We start from the raw sequence: 23,965 nt of genomic DNA on the forward strand, positions 1-23,965 counted from the left end.
ATGGTTGGAGATGGGAATGTGACAAGGGTTCTGCAGGTCGAACCCTCAATTAGGAGAGTGGATGGGCTGTGGCTTGACAAAATTGGTTCATTTCTTCTATCATCCTGGCTAAATGCTGTGCTATTCTAAAGATAGAAATTTTTCATATCTGCTCTTAAGGAACCTTATGTTAATATTCTTGCTTTCCCATTATAGACAGATCACTAGAAATATCCAGGATGTTATTAATTTCAAAGCAAAGAGAACACCTCAATTTGGCCTTGTCAATAAAGGGAACTGATCACCAGTACCCTCTCTGCTTGCCCATTCCTTTTCAGCTCTTCTCCTTAGTTCTGGGAAGTGCACATCAGTTATGGTGGCTTATAAAGAACCAAGTATGCTGGGCAGATGGCACACACCTGTGATCTCAGCAACTAGGAAGGCTGAGGAAGGAGGATCACAGTTCAAGGCCAGCCTCAGCATTTCACAAGAAACTTTTTCAGAATAAAAAAGGCTGGGGATGTAGCTCAGTGATAAAACACCCCTGGGTTCAATCCCTAGTAGGAAAGAAAGGAAGAAAGGAGGGAAAGAGAGAGGGAGGGAGGAAGGAAGGAAGGAAGAAAAGAAAGAGAGAGAAAGAAAAGAAAGAAAACTAAGTATGCAGACTTAGCAATGGGGAAGTCATAGTTTTTCCTTGAAAGTATAAATGATTATACTGCAAGTTACCACTGTATCTTTTCTGTCCAAAGCCAATATATTTCTTGCCAAACATGTTGTCAATGAAGTTTTTCTTTCGCTGAACACATTAAAATTAGTGACTCTTGGAGTGCTGATTCACTATCCTAAAACCTCTCTCTTTCAAGTCTCAGTTGTAACCGAGAGATGTTTTACTATAATGACAGAATACAAGCACATTTCTTCTACAGCTGAAGAACATGATTATGGCTAAACATTTTAAAGAGATCTTATTAAGAGCTTTATTCCCCACCCCACCGCTTTCTGATAAGTCTATTGATCTAAACCTTAAGCTAAGAGACTTCTACTGTGTGCTAGTGAATTATTTATATTATATTATGACATAAATATTCACCTGCAAGCACAGATCAAGCTTCATAAAAGATTTGACCAAGATTCATGAGATGATTTCTGCATTTCTGCTGTATAACGTACTCAAGGGAGCAAATCCTTAAAGTGCACATTAGGATTTGTGGGGGTTGTTTAAACCTTACCTGGTTGGAATTTAATCCCTTACTCTCAGCACAAGGACCAAAATGACACAAACAGGGGACAATGGCATCAAGAGATACCCAACAAGCTGCTCCATTTAGCATCATCTAAATCCTCCTTTAATATGATTAACATCTGATATTTCTCCCTTTGTGAATCATATCCACTTCCAGCCAGGCCACCTCTCCTTTATCTGCAGTGTCTATTTTAAGACTGCTTCACTGCAAGGAGCATGAGGCCTGGGCAGGAATTTTGTCACTTCTCACGTGACTTTGGGCAAGTTATTGGACTATTCTGGGCCTAAATTCCTCTTTTGCTAAAAACCAGGCTCTTTCCAGAAACGTTGGAAGGAAGACTCAGGAACATGGATGGTGCCCTGTCTGCTCCATGCACAAGCTCTCACATACACTCACATGCAGATGCACCACCACATAGAAGCCCACGATCACCATATAGTTTTTACTTTAGTACTCAGTTTAGCACATTTACTAAAAATGCTTCTGATAAGAGGATCCCTTCTTTTCTGTGCCTTTGAGCATGGAGGTCACTTCTTAAGTGAGATGCTTAAAAAGCCACCGTTCTTATCACTGTAGCTCCACCAGCATGGGTCATGGCTGCGAGCCAAAAGTAGTACAGGCACCTCGAGCTGAATACCTCGACTGATAGCGTGTGTGCTGTTCTACATTTGCATTGCTGTTTCTCCCCTTCAGATCAAGGTAAATGAGCCCATAATTTCAGTAAGGCAAGTGAAGAGGATGGTAGAGTGGAGACTTGTATACCTTGTTTTTTTTTTTTTTTTGTTTGTTTTTTTTTTGTGTGTGTGTGTGTGTGTGTTTTAATTTTAAGCAGAGACCAAATGTGGTAGAGAGACTGAAGTCAATGTTTACACAATGACCAAAGAACCAGTCAGTGCAAAGGAATAGATTAACCCTCCTGAGTATTATTAGCTGGTCAAATAACAAAATATTGTATGAATTGTGTTTTTAAGTTTCTCAATCAGTTATTTATAGCAATTATAAAATAGCTAACATTTACTGAGTGTTTACTAATGTCCCTGGCATTCCTTACAGCATTTCAACAATAGTAACTTATTTAATGTGGGCAATAATAAGGACATAGACACTAATAGAAACCTTTCAACCTGCCTAAAGCCTTACCATTTGTTTTTTGCAGTCCTGGGAATGGAAACCAGGGCTTTTTGCTAGGCAAGCACTCTACCCCTGAGCTCTGTTTTGAAGTTGTTCGAAATGGGTAGAACCAATAAAGGTGGGAAGAGAGAAGAGGTTTGAGGAGAATCTGATTTTTCCTCCTTCACCAGAACTTTTTCTTTCTCTTCTGTCCTCCTTGTCTCTTCTCAGCTTTCTGCTTCCTCTCAGCTTGTGTCTTGACTTTCTGTGGCACCTCTGTCACTGCTCAGCACCATCCCCCTCTGGTCCCTGCTGCTGATGGCCCTCTGGGCTGGAGGGGTTGCTGACCCCTGGCCTATAGGAAAATAAAGCAGATGGGGAAGGTTTATCGCTGGCAAAGAAGGAGTGGCTTGCATCTCTCTCCTCTTCTGGACCCTGCATTTCCTGGCCTTTATGAGTCAGGACCTTCTAAGTGACAGGAGAGCTTGCTCTGTCTTTTGTATCAGTTTACACAATTGCCAAGATTCTTGGCACGGCATCCAGACTTAGGGTGGTGAGAGCTTGAGATGACCCAGGGGATGTGGAAGAAGACACCAAAGGGGAAACAAAAAACGGACTACCCTTTTCGTTTGTGCTAAAAGGAGGCAAGTTGGCTACATTGCACAGGATGGGGGTGGCTCACTGCTGAACATGAGTTTGCAAAGGTGTTCAGGGAAGGGGTGTTCCATTACGGGCTGCATCTTTCACTCCTGCCTCTCGCGTTTAATGAGATTGGCAACAATAAATTTGTCTTTCCAGGTGTTATGGTATATATTTCCATGCTTCATTCTCACTTCACTTTGAAGAGCTTCCAAAAAAATTTTTTTTCTTTCTTTTTTTTTTTTTTTTTTATGGGGAGGGAAAGCAGGTTTGGCATTCCTTCCCAGTTTTTAAATCAAATTGATACTTCTTACTTTAGGGGCATATGAGTTGGATTTTATTGCTTTTTTTTTTTCCCTCTCTCACAACTGTAGCCGGGAAGGAAGGTAATAATGGTGCAGCCAGTTTACCTGTTTTGCAAGAAACTCTCAACTAAGGCAACTGATGTGTGTAACTCACAAGATTCGTTGCACTATTGAAGGAGCCCAAAGACCTTAGGTTTGACAGCATTAACCAGGCTGGCCACTTCCTATGGGGCAGTTAAAAGAGGTAGAATGATCCAGAGGTTAAGGGTTTGGGGAAACAGTTGAGTGTATGTTGAGAAGGGTGCAATAGATACCTTCATCGGGGTGCATGGAGCACATTTTCTCAGTCTGGGATACCATGAGGTAACTGTACCCCCCCCCCAAGAAAAGCAGGGTCCCTCTTGGGTCCCTTGGTGGCTAGTCATTTACCTGTAGGCGGAGTCTAAGTTCCAGGAAGAGTGACTAATCTCCTTTGCCCCCACTAAAGGCCTAGGTGTCTTGAGTGTAAGATTCAGAAATGAAATAGGATGGGGAACTTGATTCATTCCTTACTGGCTTTGTAAATGCCATTTCCTAAGGTCCTGATAGAAATAGCATCTTACCGAGCAGGGGCTCCATCGCAGAGACTCCATCACAGAGCCTAGTGGGTTTGACATTTTTCTAGGTGGCATAGGCAAGAAGGGGTACTTCTGCGGACCTCTACATGGGTGCATTTTCTCACTTTCTTCTTGATCACAGAAAATAAGAGAGGCACCCCGTCTGGGCTCCCCTGCACCCACCAACGCATGTGCTCACTCAACCTGTTCCCCTCAACATGCTCCTCTTGCCAGCCCACTCCACTTTCAACCACGCCCATGTTTAAGAAGATTTAATATCTTTGGAAGTCTTTCATTCACACTGTCATCTCTTTAAAGAAGAATGAGGACAGGTGGATTTAGGAAGCGCTTCCCTCTGCTCCAAATAGATACTTAAATATGAGTGATCATTTGGCAAACTGGCACATGAGTGAAAACCTTTTACTGCTGTTGCTGTCTTTTGGCCTCGAAGCTGCTGAGCCGTTTAAATGATCACACAACGCACTCTTAGTGGGTGGTGAGGAGGAAAAGGAACACTTACCATTTCTTCCCTTGCCAGTCCCACCATTGACAAGCCAAATTGATCTTTTAAGAGACTAAATGAATGTTCTCTAAATATATGTACACACATGGCTGTCTGGGAACATATTCCTTGAGCAGAATGATTGCCTGGAATTGAAGGAGAGGACAGGACCAGCAGCAGCAGGCTGGGAGTGGGACTGGGGGTTGGGGGGAGAGAGCACCCTGAGCGGCACGAGGCTCCATTTCTTTACCGTTGTCCTTTTGAGATTCAAGGTGTTCATCAGTATAATGAAGCGGGCCCATTGATTTATCATCTATTTGGTAATGTCATTGCATTTTTAGCTCCCTGTGTCTTTTTTGTCATTGGGTTACATTCAAGCACAGTAAGATCAACTTTAAAACCTCCTTACTCAACAGCTTTATTAGTTATAGCATTCCATGACCTTTCTCAACATTCTTAAAGAAAAAGATACAGCGTAATGTCGCTTTACTTTGCTTATTGTCCTTTGTTGGGGTGAACAAAGCATTTTCTACAGTGGCTATAGCACATAATTATACAGCTTTCAATAGCAGTGTCTTGGCACATATCAAAGTTCAGAGGAGCCTTTAGAAAAAAAAAAAAGATGTTTTGTGGCAGCCTAGGGAGGGTCTCATCTTTCCTTCAGAAAATAGTTCAAGGCTCTTCTGTCAAGCTTCCCTACTTAGAGCTTTTTCTCCTCCTGCTTCATAAAGTTTAAAGGGGGTTCAGTGGAGTTCTATGATCTATTTCCTTTGAAAGATTGTTCCTCGGCACAGAGAGGCCCTTTGACTTCAAGAGTTCACAGATTCGTGTCTTTAGGTATCATATGTCTGACCTTATCAGTTACTCCATTTAATGTAGGAGAAAAAGTCTCAACTCTTTGTGTTTGTCTGTTTTGCCTCTGTGAAATGATTTGGTGAAAAGACCATCCTTTTTAACACACCACTGGAGAGCCCGTTTCTGACTGTAACCTACCCTGTGGCTTTTCTCTCTTTAAAAAAAAAAAAAAAATTGTCCTTGTGTTTTGTGTATGGATGAGTTCACAGTGAGAATAGAATTATACAAGGGCAGGCGCACACACAAAAAAATCTTTTGCTTTCCTCCCTCACCTCCCGCACCCCCCCCCCCCAATGATCTATTGGCTCTCTCGGTGGCTGTACCCCAACAGGCGAAGCATTTAGCAAACACAGAGGCGGCGGCTGGGGTGCTGGGACCACAGTGGGTTTTCCCTTGCTTCGACCTACCCCTAAGGCCTTCATAATTAATTGTCCTTCAGAGATGAGGAAAGTTCAGAAGCAGTGTGTGGAGCGATGTCTATTGTCTGACATTCAGCTCTCCTTGCCTCGCCTCTTTTTCTTCGTCCCACAAAGGGTTATCAATAGGAGAGAGAGCACAAGTTCCCTTCTGGAAGCCGCTGCTGGTGGCTAGAGCTTTCAGGGGGATGTGATCATTGTGTTCAGCCCATCCCGGATTAAATGTCTGAAGAAGTTTGAACAACCTATTGAAATTGAGCCTGTTTATTTCATCTGGATTCAACCAACTTATTTAGCAAAACCAAAGCTTGCTGGAAGTTGCAGGTCTCTTTTGGCAGTGGCAGATAACATTTTAAATCAAATTTTCTCATTCCTTCCAACCCCACTCCCACCCCCACCCCAAGATGGTATGTAACTTTAGCTGTTTGGTTCTTTGTCATTCATAGGGCAGAAATGTTCATGATCACTCATTTCCCCTCAATCCATCAATGTAAATTTGCAACAGGAAATATTTTTTGCAAAGATTCGATTTGGTGAAGCATCAGAGTTCAATTCTTCAAAGTAGATTATGGTTTTGCCTTCAAGGATTGCCTTAAACCAATCTTCAATAATATTTGGTAATGACATAAAACAAATACAATCTGTCCCCCACCCCCCACCCCCTCCCATTTTTTTTTGGCTGAGACACAAAATAAAGATACAGTGTGGAGACAGCCACTGGAGAAGTATCGGGAAAGGAGGATTGTCTATTAATGATCATTATACTACTGTATGGGTTAAATAGGGTGAAGCCAAGAAAAACAAATATAATCGTTCTTCCGAGGAGCAGTTGAACTGGCAAATTAGTAAGGTTTAAAATAACTGCCCTGTCGCTGCTCATGGCAGCTTCAAGGCTGAAGGGAACCCTATTTAAAGGAAATCTGTGTCCCTGATAGCGATTTCTTTTGGAGGAGGGACCAGCAGGATGGCCACAATCGACTCTGTCCCCAGTGCTCTTTGAAAACAATTTCACAACAGACCTTTTGGTATTTAAAGAGAACCTGAATGTGGAAGTTGACACAACTAATATAGTCATACCAAAAAGGGGGTCATAAAAAATTAAAGTTATTCTTATGAATCTTTCATGAGAAGCAATGAAAAGGGACACTAGTGTAGCCAAGTCCTTTGTGCTTGGAGCTCTTCTTCCGGGCTCCGGAGCTATTGTTCTTTCAGCTCCTCAAACAGACTTTCACTTTCAAACTGACAAAAGTCACTTAAAAGCCAGACAGCTGTACTAACACACCCACCTTACTGAGGAAAAGCCATGGGCAGGTGATGGGCCCTGCTGGGAGACCTTGTTTAAAATGAGCAGGGGCGGCTGTCTCAAGCCTTGCCATTGCTTCTGCGCTCCTTTTGAGGTGGCCCATTTATTGCTCATTTGTGTCCCCTCCCCCACCCACCCAGGCTCCCCAAAATATTGCTTGCATTTCCGTACAGTATAAAAGAAACGTTGGCACCCTTAAAAAAGCACGTGGCGAGGGTCCAGTTCATGGCAGTTGCAAAGACTGGCGAGTTGGACTCACAGAAACTCCCTGTGGCCCCCTCTCTCCTCGATCGGCTTTCTTCAGCCCCTAACCATCCAGTGCAGATCCCTCTGAAGCTTTTCCCATTTCTGTGGCCTCGTTAAGAGTAGCTGGAATTGGGTCGAACACCCAACAGAGATGAGCAGTCGCCTCACCTGGGGCTTGAAGACATAGATCCCAGGTCTGTCGGGGGTGGGGCCGCGGGCAGGCACCCCAGCCCTCAGGGCCGCAGCCCTTGTGGGCCATGGCAAGTCCTCCCTGCGTGTGTATTACAGGCTTCCCCTCCCCTGTCACCTTGTGTACAGTCTGGTCTGTGACACTGATGGTGATTATGTCATTATTTTGCTCTGGGGGCCCTGGCACATCTGCAGAGCCCAAGCACATCTTCTTTGTTGCGCTGGCAAACGTCCCACACCGCAAATGCTTCATTAGCCCTGCTGCTGGCCTCCTTGCCAGACGCGAGTGCCCAAATCCAGCCTTCCTTTTGCTCCGTTCTTTTGTGTGCCTGATGATCATGTATTCATCTTCCTAGTTCTTCCCCCATTTTTCCTCGACTTCTGAACTCCAGATGTCCCAGTTTTCTTGCCCAAATCACTCTGAAGTCTGTGCTCTCTACCCTGAGCCTATCACTGGCCCTCTCCACCTCTCCTAGGTTTCCATTTCCCACATGAACAGTGACTTTGAATAGCTCCCCACCACGAGGACTCAGGTTTTCAAAAACTTGCAATTTGAAAATGTACCAAGTGATAGGTACTTGGCTGATGATGGTGTCGGATGTTGTTTCTGCCTTTCTCCTCCATCCCCACCTCTTTCTCCCACTCCCTCTTTCCTTCTTTACTGGCTCCTGCACATGGCCAGATTTTACCAATTTTCTGAGAGCAGTTTACAATGTGAGTATGGGCAACATCCATTATGCCTTGCTGTGCAGGCTAGAATCCTCTGAAGGTTCCTTTTCTCTAAATGGCATCTTCCTCTCCTCTCTACCCTCTACCGAAATCCACCGCCCCCTCTTCCTGCTGCCATAGCCTCCCCAATCTCCACACTACTAGGAGATATCTAATCAACTCTTGGCTGTTTCGGAAAAGAACTGAAAGATTCCCCTCTCCCCAGTTTTATTCTATATATTTACCAGAGCTGCAGATTCTGTTCAGGTGTTCTGGCTCCTACAATAACCGTCGTCAATTTTAGAGCTTAATATCTTGGGCTGTGATGGGTACTACATAATTGGTATGTTTAATTTCCCCTTAAATTTGAATTAATTATTCTGTGTTAGTGTGGGATGAGAAGCTTCCCCAGTAGAGAGTTTAACCGGTTTTAATCCCCTAACTATTGGAGCATGTTTTATAAAGTGTCTGAGTGCAATATAAGATTTTAGTTTGGAAGTATAGTTAAGGGAGTGAGTTCATATTTTTATATGGGGATCAAGGACAAAGACCCTGGCAAGGAATTTTTTTTTTTTTAAAGGAAGGAAGAAAGAAAGAAAAAAAAAGAACACAGAAAACCTTCCTCTGAAGAATGAGTTGGTTCTATTGTACCAGGTTCCTAAGATTTCCTGATATACATTTTAAAAATAGACCCAAGAATATACATGAGCCCTGTTCCAAGTATTTATGAGCAACATAGCTGAAGACAGTAAGGAGAGAGGTGGTCAGAGCAGTGGTCCCCTCCCGGCTCCATATCAGCCCTGGCAGGGAGCATTTGGGGAGAGACTAGTATCCATCGTTGATTGACTGGTTTTCAAATATATCCAGAATGTTCCTAGCCTCCAGTGTTGGGTCATTATGGTTTTATCACTCATGGGTTTGTTTAAACCTTTTTTTACACTTAACCCTGTTCTCAGAATATACCACTCCTCAAGATAATAATTCTCTAAATTTATTACCTGCTGTGAAAATAGTACCTTCTTTTTATGGCTCTTGAAGTGATTCCCCTGGAACTCCACAGGGATATCCCTTGTTATAATATCCTGGGATTTGTGGATGGGGTTGTGGCCATATTCTCCATTTCCTTTCTGATTTCATAGACTTTGATCATTACTGCCCCTTAATCTTCATCTCTCCAGATTAAGGAGCTCTAATCCTTTTTAAAAGCCTAATCTCACACAGTAAGTGGGCTGCCCCTGATCATTTTAGCTCCCTCCTTAATGTGCTTCTGGCCTGTGCTACTCCGAGGGATAGTTACAGTTGCTAAACCGTGGGCAGAAGTCCTGGTATATATGGCTGAGCCAGTTTGGTGACTGTGTCTCATGGGCAACCCAGTGAAACTTTTTTTGTTTGCTCTACAAATTTGTTCTCAGATGCTGGATTTCTTGAGTGGCTTTTTCAGTAGCACTTATTGGTTAAAATGATCCCATGAGGGGTCATTTTGCTAAATTGCCCAGGCTGGCCTTGAACTTGCCATCCTCCTGCCTCAGCCTTCTGAGTTGCTGGGATGAAGGGCGTGCACACTGTTTCTGGCTAGTAAACATTACTTTAGATACAGACATCACCTTGAAATCTTAAAAATAAAAAATGCTCTGGGGAATAGTTCACTGTCAGTGGCCCTAGACCAATCCTAGTGTAGAATTTAAGAACACCGAGGCTAAAACCCATCAAGTCAAGATCAAGTCCCAGCTCTGCCACTTTCTAAAAGCAGTGAAAGTTGAGCAAATATCTTTGCCATCTCTGTACCTCAGTTTCCTCATCTGTAAAGGAGGGGACATAATAGTACCTATCTCATAGAATTTATAAGAATCAAACTAACCTACATGAATTTATTAGCACAAAGTAAATACTATATATACATTCATTTGTTGTTGTTGTTGCTAGGTTTGAATCTAGAGGTGTTTAACCACTGAGCCACGTTCTCATCCCTTTCTAATTTTTATTTTGAGACAGGGTCTTGCTAAGTTGTTTAGGGCCTCACTAAGTTCTTGAGGCTGACCTCAAACTTGTGATCCTCCTGTTTCAGCCTCCCCAGCCACAGGGATCACAGGCATGTGCTGCCACACCTAGCAAGCATTCACTTTTATTTGCGTATGGGGCCAGGTTATTGTAACCTTGTTGCTGCCACCTCACCAGAAGCCCAACTATGGTGTCATCTCTTGCTGACTCTCAATCGAAAAATAAACGGGCCAGTGGGGAGCTCTGATCAGAATTGGGACAGATATTGAATACCAAACTGGTTTAAAATAGAGTTTATGGTTTCTCCAGCCCCAAGTATGACAATGAAGGTGATGCCAGCCTGCAACTGTTAGGGAGTTCTGGAGTCCTCCGTTCCAGATGAGAAGAGCAGCAGGGAATTGGGGGTGGGGGACACTGTCCTGCAGGGTCTGCCTCTGGCCACACCTGCCTCACTGACTCTAATTGGCTTACCTGGAAAGGATTATGAGCCTTGTTCTGGCCCTGAAATGCTGTCACTCGAAGACAGAGGACATCCTAAATTCTCTCAGGGAAGTCTCTCAAGTCCTGGTCACGATGCAGAGCTGTGTGCCATGAGTGTGGAGGCCCTGGGAATCCAGATGGCATCCATGTGGGGCCACTTCTACCCTGGTGACTCTGCTGCAGCTTAATTATCTCAGTAGAAATCTCCAGGGGGCCCATTGTCGGTTCCTCCCAAAGCCCTCTTTGCAGATCTAAATCTCAACAGTGCCCTGGGAGACAGGGAGACTCCCTTCCTGGGATTACAGAGACTAATTTTTCAAATTCATAAACAATTTATTGACTAAATGAGCACTTGTCATTATACTTGCTGTTCACTTTTTATTTCCGTGGCGTGGCCATTCGGAGGAGGTGAACTGTATCGGTGGGGCCCTTGCACTTGTGGGATTTCTCAGAGGTGGTTCAGATGTGAATAAGCTAAGAGAGCTCATCTGTGTACATGTCCCTAGCTTTTCACGTGGGCCACACCTCCACATGGCAATCTGCATTAATCTATGACACTTAGCATCTCAGTCAGCTGTTTGAGAGAACATAACTATCTTCACTTCTAGGCTTGGTTGGGAACTTTCTTTCCCTTAATTTAAGTATTCCCAATGGTAGTAATCTAGACTTTAAAAGTCTCTTCCATTTTGGGGGGGGTGGGGGTGGGGGCAGGGGTTGTAAGCATAGTTTGTGGTGGGTATATATCAAATCCTTGGACAAATCATTTCAATATGTATTTTTCATATTTCTTGTGGTTACTGCAGCCAACTTCTGTATTTTGTTGTTGTTGTTGTTGTTGTTCCTAAAGTTACCTTAACACTTTTAATTAAAATCTGGTACTAAAGGTGACTGGAAACAAGGAGGGTGGCGGAGAAGGGGGTGGAGGTAGCAGAGAAATGACCTGGTGCTGGAGTAGGTGGAAGAAGATGAAAGGCTGAGGTTTCAAGGCCACTGCTTTTCCTTGAATATAGAGACTATCTTCAAAGATTGATCGTTTTCAGTGACCTGAAGGAGTAGGGCCAGCCCTTGGTATTGACAGCACTCTAAGACCCATCCCCACACCAAACATTACCCAAGTCCCCTTAGCTGTTGGGAGGGGTCTCATAGCTTCCCAATGCCCCTGAGGCCATTCTGGAATCCCTTTGCCTTTCCAAACTATTTACCTTTCTTGAAAAATGTGATTTCAAAAACCCTTCAGAAGTTCTTATGTAGCTTTAAAAACACAGTCATCTCTCTATATTGGTGGGGAAATTGGTACCAGGACCACCCCAGTGCCAAAATCCACAGATGCCCAAGTCCCTTATATAAAATGTCATCATATATCATAGATTACATATAATCTACGCACATGCTCCTGTTTATTTTAAATCATCTCTAAATTATGCATAATACCTAACACAATGTAAATATCATGTAAATAATTGTTGTATTGTTTAGGGAATAATGAGAAAAAGTATGCACATGTTCAGTACAGATGAAAAATTGTTTTCAAATAGTTTTGATCTTCTGGTGGCTGAATCTGTTCATACAGAATCCACAAATTTGGAGAATTTTGCAAAGGGTGATTGCAGAGGAGAGATTAGCAGAATTCCTTAGAAACCCAAAACAAAATTTCTCTAACAGACTAAAAATCTTACAGTCAAAACCAAGGGATTGCATTGAGATTGATCATCCTGTCCTTTCTTCAAAATGATCCAGAGTTTATTTGGGGTGTCATAGGCTATGACCAGCAAAGTGTCAAGATCCCCCATGATCTGGTGCTCTCTGAAGCTCTCTTTGATTGGCATCCATATCACAAGGGCTTTTTATGATGCTTACTATGAGCAATGCTGTCCTCATTGTCCTGCCTGGGCCCCACCTCCTAACGGCTTCTCCCTAGTCTCCTTGTTCATATTGCTCCATCCACAAGAATACAAGGCACGCAGACCTGTTTTAATATTGGCCTAAGCAAGGTTTAATTATGAAGGGAAAGCTGCTGCAGAAAACAATCACGTAATGCATTCTCCATCGAAACAGGAGTAACTGTGGATTATCTGTGCCCCAGCTTCCCTTCATGCAATATTGGAGTATTCATGCCATGTTGTTTTTGGATAATCTCCCATCTAAGAATGGTACCAAGCTTGGCCCTATTTATTTCAACACCTTACCTGGTAATTGTAGCAAAAGATGAATTTCAAACACTATCAGCTTGTCTTGAACTCAGTAATTTCTGGGCTGTCTTGATGGGAAGTCTATTAGGACCACAGAGCCACTAGTGCACTGGCTGCAGTGTTTATTTTCCTAGCTATGTATGGAGCTGATTGGTTAGATGTGTCATGAAGCATGGATAGATTTTTCTATTTGGCACATTTAAATATTTAATGGTACAAAAACTTCCAATGAAAGGTTCCTAAGCAAAGCAAGGCAAAATTGAAGTCTTCCCATCCCTGGCTATCTGTGTGCGTGGTTTATTTACTCTATTCCCATTGACAGGGGCAGCCTTAACTGCATCTGAAAAATGGCATGACATTGCAGGTTGAATTCGGGTGAGTCAATCCAGGCTCCCCCACAAGAACAACTGGTGTGCTGACCCAGTGAGGCACACAGGATTAGTACAGAATGAAAGAACATTAGGCTTTTAGAAACACTGGTAGCCCTTAAGTTTGGCTAAGTGCAGGATTTGGCAAACTGTGGCCTGCAGGCCAGATCTGACCCTCTGTCTGTTTTCATGAACCTTGCTAAGAGTGGCATATATATATATTTAAATATTTTATATATATATATTTTTTTTTGTTCTGGGGATGGAAACCAGGGCTGCAGGCATAAGTTTTCTACCCCTGAGCTACACACCAGCCCTCTCTCTCTCTCTCTCTCTCTCTCTTTTTTTTTTGTATTTTTTTATTTGAGCTAGGATCTCACAAAGTTACTTACACTGGCCTTGAATTTGCAGTCCTCAGTCTCCAGAGTAACTGGGACTACAGGTGGGCACACCACACCCAGCTGCGTTTACATTTTTAAGCAGTTGTAAAAAAGAAAAATAAGAATATGCAACTGAGATCAAATATGTCCCATGAAGCCTATACAGTTATTATCTAGCCCTTTACAGACGAAGATTACTGAGCCCTGGCTGAAGGTTGATTCTCTCTCGTGGATCATGAACTTTCTGAGACCCCTTCTATTTCTGAAGTTCCAAATGTCTATGGGGTTTTTGTTGTTATTGTTGTTGTTTTTGTTTTTGGGTTTTTTGGGTTTTTTTTGTATCAAGGTACTTAATCACTGAGCCACATCCTGTCCTCAACCCTTTTTATTTTTCTAAGTTGCTTAGGGCCTCACTAAGTTACAGAGGATGGCTTTGAACTTGTGAATCTCCTGCCTCAGCCTCTCCAGTCACTAGGATTATAGGAGTGCACTGCACCTAGCCTTCTATAAGGTTTTCTTTTTTGTTTTTTGTTTGGTTTGGTTTGGTTTGGTACAATTGTTTTGGTCTAGCTCTTACTTCAACAGCCTAACAGGTGTACAGTTCCAGCAGTGCACTTCCAGTTCTTTATAAGATCTTAGAGTTCTATGGATCTTGTCTAAGATCTTACAGTATCTTTGGGAAAGGGAAGGAGGTGTTAGGTTTTAGTTTTGGTGCTTTACCATTTATTTATTTATTTGTTTGTCTGTTTATTGATTGATTGATTGATTGATTTGGTACTGGGGATTGAACTCAGGGTTGCTTTACTACTGAGTACATCCCAAGCCCTTTTTAGGTTTTCTTTTTGAGACTCAGTGTCCCACTAAGTTGCTGAAAGTCTCTCAATATTTCTTTTTTATTTTTTTTTTTTATTTTTTATTGTGGGTTGTTCAAAACATTACAAATTTCTTGACATATCATATTCCACACTTTGATTCAAGTGGGTTATGAACTCCCACCTTCACCCCATACACAGATTGCAGAATCACATCAGTTACACATCCATTGATTTACATATTGCCATACTAGTGTCTGTTGTGCTCTGCTGCCTTTCCCATCCTCCCCCCTCCCCCCTCCCCACCTCTCCCCTCCCCTCCCCTCCTCTCTCTCTACCCCCTCCACTGTATAACCCTGAGGGTCTCCTTCCATTACCATGCAATTTCCCTTCTCTCTCCCTTTCCCTCCCACCTCTCATCCCTGTTAAATGTTAATCTTCTTCTCCTGCTCTTCATCCCTACTCTTATCTTAGTTACTCTCCTTATATCAAAGAAGACATTTGGCATTTGTTTTTTAGGGATTGGCTAGCTTCACTTAGCATAATCTGCTCTAATGCCATCCATTTCCCTGTAAATTCTATGATTTTGTCATTTTTTAATGCAGAGTAATACTCCATTGTGTATAAATGCCACATTTTTTTATCCATTCGTCTATTGAAGGGCATCTAGGTTGGTTCCACAGTCTTGCTATTGTGAACTGTGCTGCTATGAACATCGATGTAGCAGTGTCCCTGTAGCATGCTCTTTTTAGGTCTTTAGGGAATAGACCAAGAAGGGGAATAGCTGGGTCAAATGGTGGCTCCATTCCCAGCTTTCCAAGAAATCTCCATACTGCTTTCCAAATTGGCTGCACCAATCTGCAGTCCCACCAGCAATGTACAAGTGTACCCTTTTCCCCACATCCTCGCCAGCACTTGTTGTTGTTTGACTTCATAATGGCTGCCAATCTTACTGGAGTGAGATGGTATCTTAGGGTGGTTTTGATTTGCATTTCTCTGACAGCTAGAGATGTTGAGCATTTTTTCATGTACTTGTTGATTGACTGTATGTCCTCCTCTGAGAAGTGTCTGTTCAGGTCCTTGGCCCATTTGTTGATTGGGTTGTTTGTTCTCTTATTATCTAATTTTTTGAGTTCTTTGTATACTCTGGATATTAGGGCTCTATCTGAAGTGTGAGGAGTAAAGATTTGTTCCCAGGGTGTAGGCTCCCTATTTACCTCTCTTATTGTTTCTTTTGCTAGTCTCTCAATATTTCTGAGGCTGGCCTCAAACTTGGGATCCTACTGCCTCAGCCTCCCAAATTGCTGGGATTGTAGGCAGGCACCACCACACCCAGTTTTCTTGTATTTTGCTTTTGTTTTATTTCATTTGTTTAAACTTGGAGTCATTGTTTGAGATAGGCAGAGTTTGAGAAGGAAGAAAAATTTACTCTAGATCAAACAACGTGACAATCGTTATTCCTAACACATAGGACACCAAGACTTGCATGCCTGAGCAAGTCAACTAGCTACTGAAAGCATATTTACTGAACCAAATTTCAGCCCCACAACATAATATTGACAAACTCTCACAGTCACTTGTCATTCTGTTCCCAGCAAGTGACCACCTTTTCAGGGACTATGTAAAAGATGGTTTTATTTATTTTTTCGTATCTGCATGCCGAGTTGATGATGGAATATTTGCATCATTTAAAATGTATACACAGTTTATTAATGAGTAGTGTAGAAGATGTTAAGATGTTCTTTTCTCCTACCTAAAAGTCACAGCCATCCAAAATACTCAACTCTTGGGGGCTGGGGTTGTGGCTCAACAGTAGAGAGCTTGCCTTGCATGTGTGAGGTGCTGGGTTCGATCCTTAGCACCACATAAATAAATAAAATAAAGGTATTGTGTTATGTACAACTAAAAAATTTTTTTAAAAAATACTCAACTCTAGCATACCGTTGATAATTAAATGAAATTTTTAGTAAGAGGTATGTTATCAACATCTTAAAGGTCTAGAAATTTTATTGTGAGCTCTATTTTCTAAATACCTATTTTTATAAGATAAAGACTCGAATTCAGGTGAGAAAACAAAGATTCAGGGTGGTGTCTCTGCTCTTCCTTCATGCTGTTCTCAATGATGTCCAGGGGAGAGGCATGGCCAATGGCCACCCCTGCTCCCCACACTGCAGACCAAAGTCCAGTTCCTGTGATTCTTCTCCATGGAGTTCCACTGTCCATTTGAGATAGATCCTTAACCTCCCTCCTCGGCAGTTTCCATGTGACTGTTCATACCTTTTATTACATTTCCTCCAGCGGGTCATTTCCACCATGTCATATCTGGTTGCTATTCTACCGGCATTTATAAGGGCTGGAATGGTGTTGGAGGAGGTTAGGCCGCCTAACTTGGATGAGTACTGCCACAAACTCCACGTAGGTCCTCACTGTGGTGACAAAGCAGGAGGCAGGCTTTCCTTTTGCCACTTTTTCTGATTATCTTCATGGCTCTTTCAGTCTGGCTGAGGGACATTCTGAGGCTCCTGGGTGGATTGTTGCTGCAGCTCTTTCCCCAGCCCTTGCCTGGGTTTTCTGCCCCCATCCCCACACCCCCTCGCACACCCACATGCCACTGCCTGGTGAGTACAGAACCTGAGCAGCTTCCACCAGCTGAAACCTCTGATCCCAAACTCACTGGAGAGTTTGGCTTTTGGATTTTGGCAAGAAGGCCTGTTGCCCATCAGGTCAGCATGAATAAAGATTTCTTTCTTCCTTTCTTTTTTTTAAAGTCAAACATCCACTGAAACTGCTCCCAAAGCTCTCTGTCTCTCAAGACAATTTAACCCCTTTCTCCTAAGTGCATTTTCTATTCTGAATGCACACTTATTTTGTTGTATTCTTTTCCTGGGAGACCACCAAGCCATCTACTATATATAAAATTTGAAAGCCAAATCAATTCTAAAGCAATCTTATCATTTTTAAAGTATGTTTATTCAGCTTTGTAGTAGGAACAGGCAGACTGTTTGAAGGCCACATACTTTTCAAACCTTGGTTGCAACACGTTTGCCCCATTTTGAAACTGTCTTTATCTAGCCGAGAAAACGAAAATCTATTTGACAAAGTGGCACGCTGGCCAGTTTATCTTGCAATATGGCTTTAGCTCACTGAGTCTATTGATTTCCTTAAATTAATGTTTACAGAATGCTACTGCATTTTGCTCAACAGAACATTGTTCTTTTGACGCTTTGTGGAAAAAAAAAAAAAAGATACAGAATGTTATTGCCATGTGTTCCTCTGCTTAGACCATTTTGTGTGTGTGTGTGTGTGTTTTTTAAAGACAGCCTTGAACTATAGAGCCACTTCCTACAAGCATTTACTCTTCACATATTTAAGTAGCAAAACATGTAACTAGGAAATGGGCTCCCTCTCAGGGCCCCCAAACTGCATGGGTCTTAAAGTAATTTAATCCTCTAAGGTCCCCGGGAAGCTGAATGCCCCCTGGAGCATCAGAGGAAGAGAGACTTTAGTCCTAAATCCAGTTGTTGACAAAGAATCTTCCTCTGCCTCATTTGGTGTCACCCTGTAGCAGCTTCACAGCCAGCGCTCCTGGATAATGCCAGTCCCTCCAAACATAGGTTAGAGCATCCTAATAAAATACAAATACCATGGAGCCATTTGGTGGGAACTCTAAATATAACACCTTGCTCTTTGACCATGGTGCTCAGAGTTTAATACACACAACCTAATCTCTCAGGATTGTTTTAAAACGGGCCTTCGCAGGGAAGTACATGCATCCATTCAGCTACCACAGTGTGGAAAACAGGAATTTGAGTCATAATTATGAAAGGAACAAACTCAAATTTAGGAAACACAGCAACTTTTCTCAGTTTGTTGATTCAGCCAATAAAAAGCAAACATTCCCCAATGCATCTCTCAAAACAATGCTTTGCACATATTTATTAATCACAGTGAGATGCTTCTCAGGAATTAGGACTCCTTTTTAAAGGTTCAAACCACCTCCTTATGTTTGGATATTTTATGCTTTCCAAAGCACATTCGTGTTTACTTTCCCAATTGATCCTCCCCTGCAACAAAGAGGGCATTGGAATAGAATCCCACAATTCACTGTGTTAGCATCCCACACCATTTCTTGTCTTCTGAAGGGCCACTTAGTTCCCGGCTGTCCACACAGGATAAATGCATGCATGATTGCAAAGGAAGACCCTTAGTCATAGCATCTTGTGACCATATTTCACATGCCATGATTCCACTTTCCTGCCTCTAGCAGGAAGAGTTCAGTGTGAGCGAGGCAGGGGAGACGCTCAGTGTCCCCTTATCTGTCTTTTCATCTGATAGTCTCCTCGAGGAGCTAGGAAAGCATCTGAGTTTATCCAGTTAAGTCCACCCTGTCTGCAGTACAAGTCCCCAGCTTGTGCCACTGCTGTCAGGAGATAGGTCTCTCCTTGATCAATATTTACTTAACAAACAGCAGGGACAGGCGAGTTTATTTAGAGGAATCATGTGCACACTAGGGTGAATGAATCCTCGGGAAAGTACTCCAATTGTTTATCTCCTTTCCTAGGATCTTTGTGTGCAAGTGTGTGCGCGCACACGTGTAGATGCCCTTTCTCTTCTGAACTTCTCCAAAGACACTTAGAAGGCATCCAGAAAGATGCCTCACTCTCTATGATCAGGACATTGTTTACACCATCAGAGAGCTCTTGATGTGAATTTAGTTTTAAAAGACCTCAGAGTTTGATTTCCTTTCTCTGCTCCTGGGTAGGCTAAACATCTTAGAAAATGCAGTTAGGATGAACGAAAAGTATAAGCATCTTCCCTTGACCCCTTTCAGATGAGTGGAAGGGAAACAAATGCAGATGGAAACAATAAAAGCATTTTAACAAGTCAACACTATGCGTTTCTGATGGCCTTACCTATATATTTTAAGGCCCAAAGGGAAAAAAAATAAAAGAAAGAAAAAGTAGCTCTTCAGATTTTCAGGGATGCTCAGCCGGTTTTCAGCATGAGACATGTTCGACTCTAATAATAAATAGGAATTCCACGGTGCTGAAGTTGAGAGGAGACTGTTCTTTCAACTTCACTGAAACAATTGCTTGAAGGCTCAAGTCCAAGCCTTCAATGCAGTTGACTTGGAGGCATCTGGGGCTGGTTGGAGGGGTTTTGTTTCTGTGTGCGGGGAGGGGGGTGAGGGTGCTGGGGGAGTTATTTATTTATTTGATTTTGTGAATCGGAGTTGTAAAAGCCATCTGAAATATTCATGCAGAATAGTCTGAGAAGCCCGTTTCTGTTTTATTTACTGCACAGTAGAACAGCCACAGCGGATTAGTTCTACAATACCCGTAACAAAAGCCCAACAGCTGATGCATGTGATGTTAGGAGGTGACAAAACAGTTAAAGTATGCTGCTGGCTACAGGCAAGCAGTCAGCAGATGCAGACAAAAGGGTTTGTGACAAGAATAACTCTCTCTCCAAGGCGAGCAGTGAAGAGTATCCAAAATACCAGTACCCTTTTCTCCTTGACATTGTCTTCTTACAGTCAGCATTTTATTGCCCTTTTATAGTATTAGGAAAAAAAAAAGAAAAAGAAAAAAAGGAGGAGGAAGAAGAAAGAAAACCCACACACAAACTAATTCACCAAAACACTAGGCAGGATTTTACTTTCCCAACCCTTAGCCATTCCTGCCCATACATGAGTCCAGATTCCCTTTTTCTGTTGAAGGAAGTTTGAGGAAAAAAAAATGAGCTGAAAAGATGTATTGTAAAGATGATCTCCCTTGATAAGATTGGAATCTATTGATAATGCTCAATGGGCCATTTGAATCTTCCCTTCTTGGGGGGGTGGGGAGAGAGAGAGAGAGAGAGAGAGAGAGAAAGAGAGAGAGTAGACAGAGGGAGAGGTGATGCCTAGTTTGTTTTCTATCCATTTCAGTAAAGATGATTTCACTGATGAAACAAGGTCGGTGGGCCAATTTTTAAAGGGGATCAAGGATGGAGGGGTGTCCATGGAGACCTGTGCAAGGGGCAAGGTTATGGTCCCCCGCAAGAGGCTGATGAATGAGCTTATGGATGTTTCAGAGGTGTGAAAAATCAGCTTCTCTGTCTCCAGAAAATAGGAGAGGCTGTCTTCTTTTTAACCTTTGTAATTCCCCTTCTATTCTCTGTGACATTCATTCAGCTGCCAAGAGCGTTTGGCAAGGTTTGGGCCAGCGAGCACACTTCCAGTGACCGCTAACCTTGGTATGTCCTGACACTTATGATGAGTATCTGCAGGACACAGAAGGCAGGCAGCCTGCTATGTCAGGCTTTTATTATGTACTGCAGAGGCTAGGGACAGTCAGTTTAATAAAACAAATCATCCTTGAAGGTAAAGCAACTGGGAAGAGGAGGAGGAAGACGGGGGAAAAATGTCTTTGCCACTCATTCTGATTAAAAAAAAAAAAAAAAGAACAGCAAAACAGCTACCCACCCAACACACCGTGTGTGTGTGTGTGTGTGTGTGTGTGTGTGTGTGTGTGTGTGTGCTCAACCCAGCTGTGGACTGAGCAGACTTGAAACAGTCCCCCTTGTTTCCCCCAGTTGCCTGAAGCCCACAAGGCCCTCCTTTGCTCTGAGGAGACTCAAGTACAAACAATTGTGATGAAATTGTTAGATGCTGCTAGCCAGCCCCCTTCAAACTGATGAGCTATTCAAGTATTCAAGCACCTCGTCACAATCCTATTCTCTCCTCCAACTATTAAGGCAAAACCGTTTGGGGTGAGGCTCCCTTATTGGGATGCCTTTGTTATCAAAGCAAACTTTCCACTCTCCTCTCCTGAAGAACGCAGGGCAGAGCAGCTCCCACAATAGCCTCAGAGTTCCAGCCAGAGACTTTGGAAGCCTTTTGTTTTTTCCCTGTGGCATGTCCAAAGGCATGGCCTTCTCCCTCCCCCTCCCCCCCCCCAGCAGCCTGCATTGTCTTGCATTCCAGCGACTTGATTGACTGTTGCCACCTGATGCTGAGGAGATATACTCTAGGGTTCGTTCTGCAGAGTGTTGGGTTCTATTAAAAGAAACCTAGATAAGGGATTACTTGTCACTAAGGGATTTTCTGCAGATGTTTATTAGTGATTGGAAAGCCCTTAGGTGTGAGGAGGTGCAGAAAAATATGGTCCTACTCATGACCCTGAATCCTAAGATGCCCCCACAAAAGCATCAGGAGGACCTCCCTTACTCTGGTAAATGGAATTAGGGAAAATTTCCAAGCAGAGGGTTTAGGGGTTTCTGTTTTCGTGGCTGGTATTTCTACCTGTGGTAGAATTCAATAGCACCCTCTCCGACCATTTGTTATCCAACATTGGGCCTCAGGAGCCACCAGAAAAGAGGAGTTGCTCCATTGTTAGGGGGTCTCATTATGACATTATTTTATCCATCCCAGTCCACTGGGTGAACATGACCTCAGAGCAAACACTAGGTTAGCAACCCATTTCCCTTGTACACAAAGAATTCACTTTCCCACACATTAACCAATAACCCAGTTTCTTCCCAGGAATTTTTTGAATTTTTTGCATCATTTTCATTTATTTTAAAGTTCCTAGCTCCTTGTTGGTGGTTTTTTTCTCAGTTACAGACCAAAAGCTTGTCAAAGATTGGATGCCTCATAGAAGCTGAAATTGCTTTTAACAAAACAGACATTAAAAGGGAGCCAGCATGGTTTAATGGGAAGACACCTTATTTCACACAAGTCTCTTTTATTTCATAATTTCTGTGTCTCAAGAGAATTGCATTGTTTCTTCATCCATAAAATGATGATTTCTAAACTCTAACTTTTAAAGTAACTTTATTTCCTTTCTTTCTTTTTTTAATGTGGTGCTGAGGATAGAACCCAGTGCCTCAAACGTGCTCAGCAAGCGCTCTACCACTGAGCCACAACCCCATCCCTAACTCTAACTTTTAAACTTCTAGCCAATTTTGTCTTTATTTTAAGCTTCCTTCCCTGCCGCCACCCCCAATGTATTGAGGGAAAATATAAGTATAATTCCAGGGCAAGATGGGCTAGAACAGGGCATGAGATCTTACTATGAACTACAGTATTTATCAAATGACTCTGCAAAAGATCCCCTGCTGAACACTGTGGGTGATACGCAGAATAAAAACCATGACTTCTCACCTAAAGACACCTGAGGATAAGGTAGACACAAGTAGGTAAAAAGTTATGTAACATCAAAACGCAAATGCAGAAGATATTCTAAGCCCATGATGATATCCACACGAAACGAATGTTTGAAACAGAACAAAACCCACTAAAAAACCTTTAGCAGGCATGGCGAACGATGATAAGAATAATGATCTAGAGAGCCTGCACAGAATCCCCAATGAAGTTACCTTGATTTGTTCTCTCAAATCCTGTGGCTACTCTTGCCTTCCTCCTCTGATGCTGATGCTGTTCTAGATGTATCTACCTCCTCGAACAATCTCCACAATGCCCCTCTTTCCTCTTCCCCTGGCTCCCCAGACCTCCCGTGGGGTCCTTGTAGTGGGCAAGGCTTCCAGGATTCTGCCTTCCTCTGGAGCCCCTGCCCACACCTGTCATCCCTCAACGCTTTCTGCCATGTTGCTCCTCTGAGTGTTCAAGGAACATAGATTTTTGTAGAGGCTCTATTGCCAATGGCCAGTGGAACCACACTTCTTGAAATGTTTATTTTAATAAATGCCAATGATTATGTTTCTGTAGCATTTGGCTAACAGCTCCCAGTCCAAATAGTTAGGGTGGGTAGTTACACTGCCTAACTGTTCTCCATCCAGATCCCCTCTCTCAGTAATGCCCGTTTGATAAAATGTGGAGGATTATCTTTGGGAGGAGGAGGGAAGAGTACTCAACAAGTCTGCCTAATGACTTTGTCCTGGTATAAGGTGAGTGGGAGGCTAAGCTCTCCTCCAACAAATCCTCGCGTGTATCCAGGAGCTTTGGGGGAGATCACCAGTGGTTTGTGGGAAAGCTGGATGAGTTCTCAGGAGGGAACGGTGGGTTGCACGCACATCCATGGGTGACTTTCCAGACGGTCACCCATGGATGTGGAACTGTGTGCTAACAATAGGCCAGTGTAAATGTGTTTGGTAAAGGTTGCACAGAATTCTTCCTTTTGCTAGACACCAAATAGAACCCCCCTTTTTTGCTGGGGAATTACTAGGTTTACCTAAAGAGAACGATTGATTTGCTATTGGGAGTAATAAGCTTGTTCGTCCAATTTTAAATGTTGAAAACTGGAATATTGGGTCATTATTTTAGTTTTCTTTACCAGTTACTATCCTGATGAAAAGGTCCATTGCACCAGTTTGGGGAACAGGTGGGGAGAGAGGCTCAACATGACAATACCTCTCCTTTTCTCTCCTTTTCTGCAGCATATCTGTACTGAGAAAAACATCTTTCATCTGTTATGTGTGTAGACAGATGTATCTAAAATACAGCCATGGTACTTGTATGTCTTTATATGTAAAAATAAAACAGTCAGCAATGCATAAATGCACCCCTGAAAGATATCCACTGAGTGTCAATATGTACTTGGAAAGTTATGAGTTGGTGGCATTATTCTGTGAATCCATTATATTGATAATGGGGAAAGATAGACCACATTTTACTATAAGTAACTTTAAAAGAATAATAAATAGG

General features: G+C 42.7%; 1 protein-coding gene across 11 annotated transcripts in view; it reads left to right on the forward strand.

Annotated features, from left to right (window-relative positions):
- Prox1 (prospero homeobox 1) overlaps positions 1–23,965 on the forward strand; it is a 59,891-nt gene that overhangs the window by 29,278 nt on the left and 6,648 nt on the right. The gene's annotated exons all lie outside the window — the stretch shown is intronic.

Source organism: Marmota monax, unplaced genomic scaffold, assembly GCF_021218885.2.
Source record: "Marmota monax isolate L192 unplaced genomic scaffold, Marmota_monax_Labrador192_F-V1.1 WCK01_AAM20220418_F8-fsc00118, whole genome shotgun sequence".
NCBI lineage: Eukaryota > Metazoa > Chordata > Mammalia > Rodentia > Sciuridae > Marmota > Marmota monax.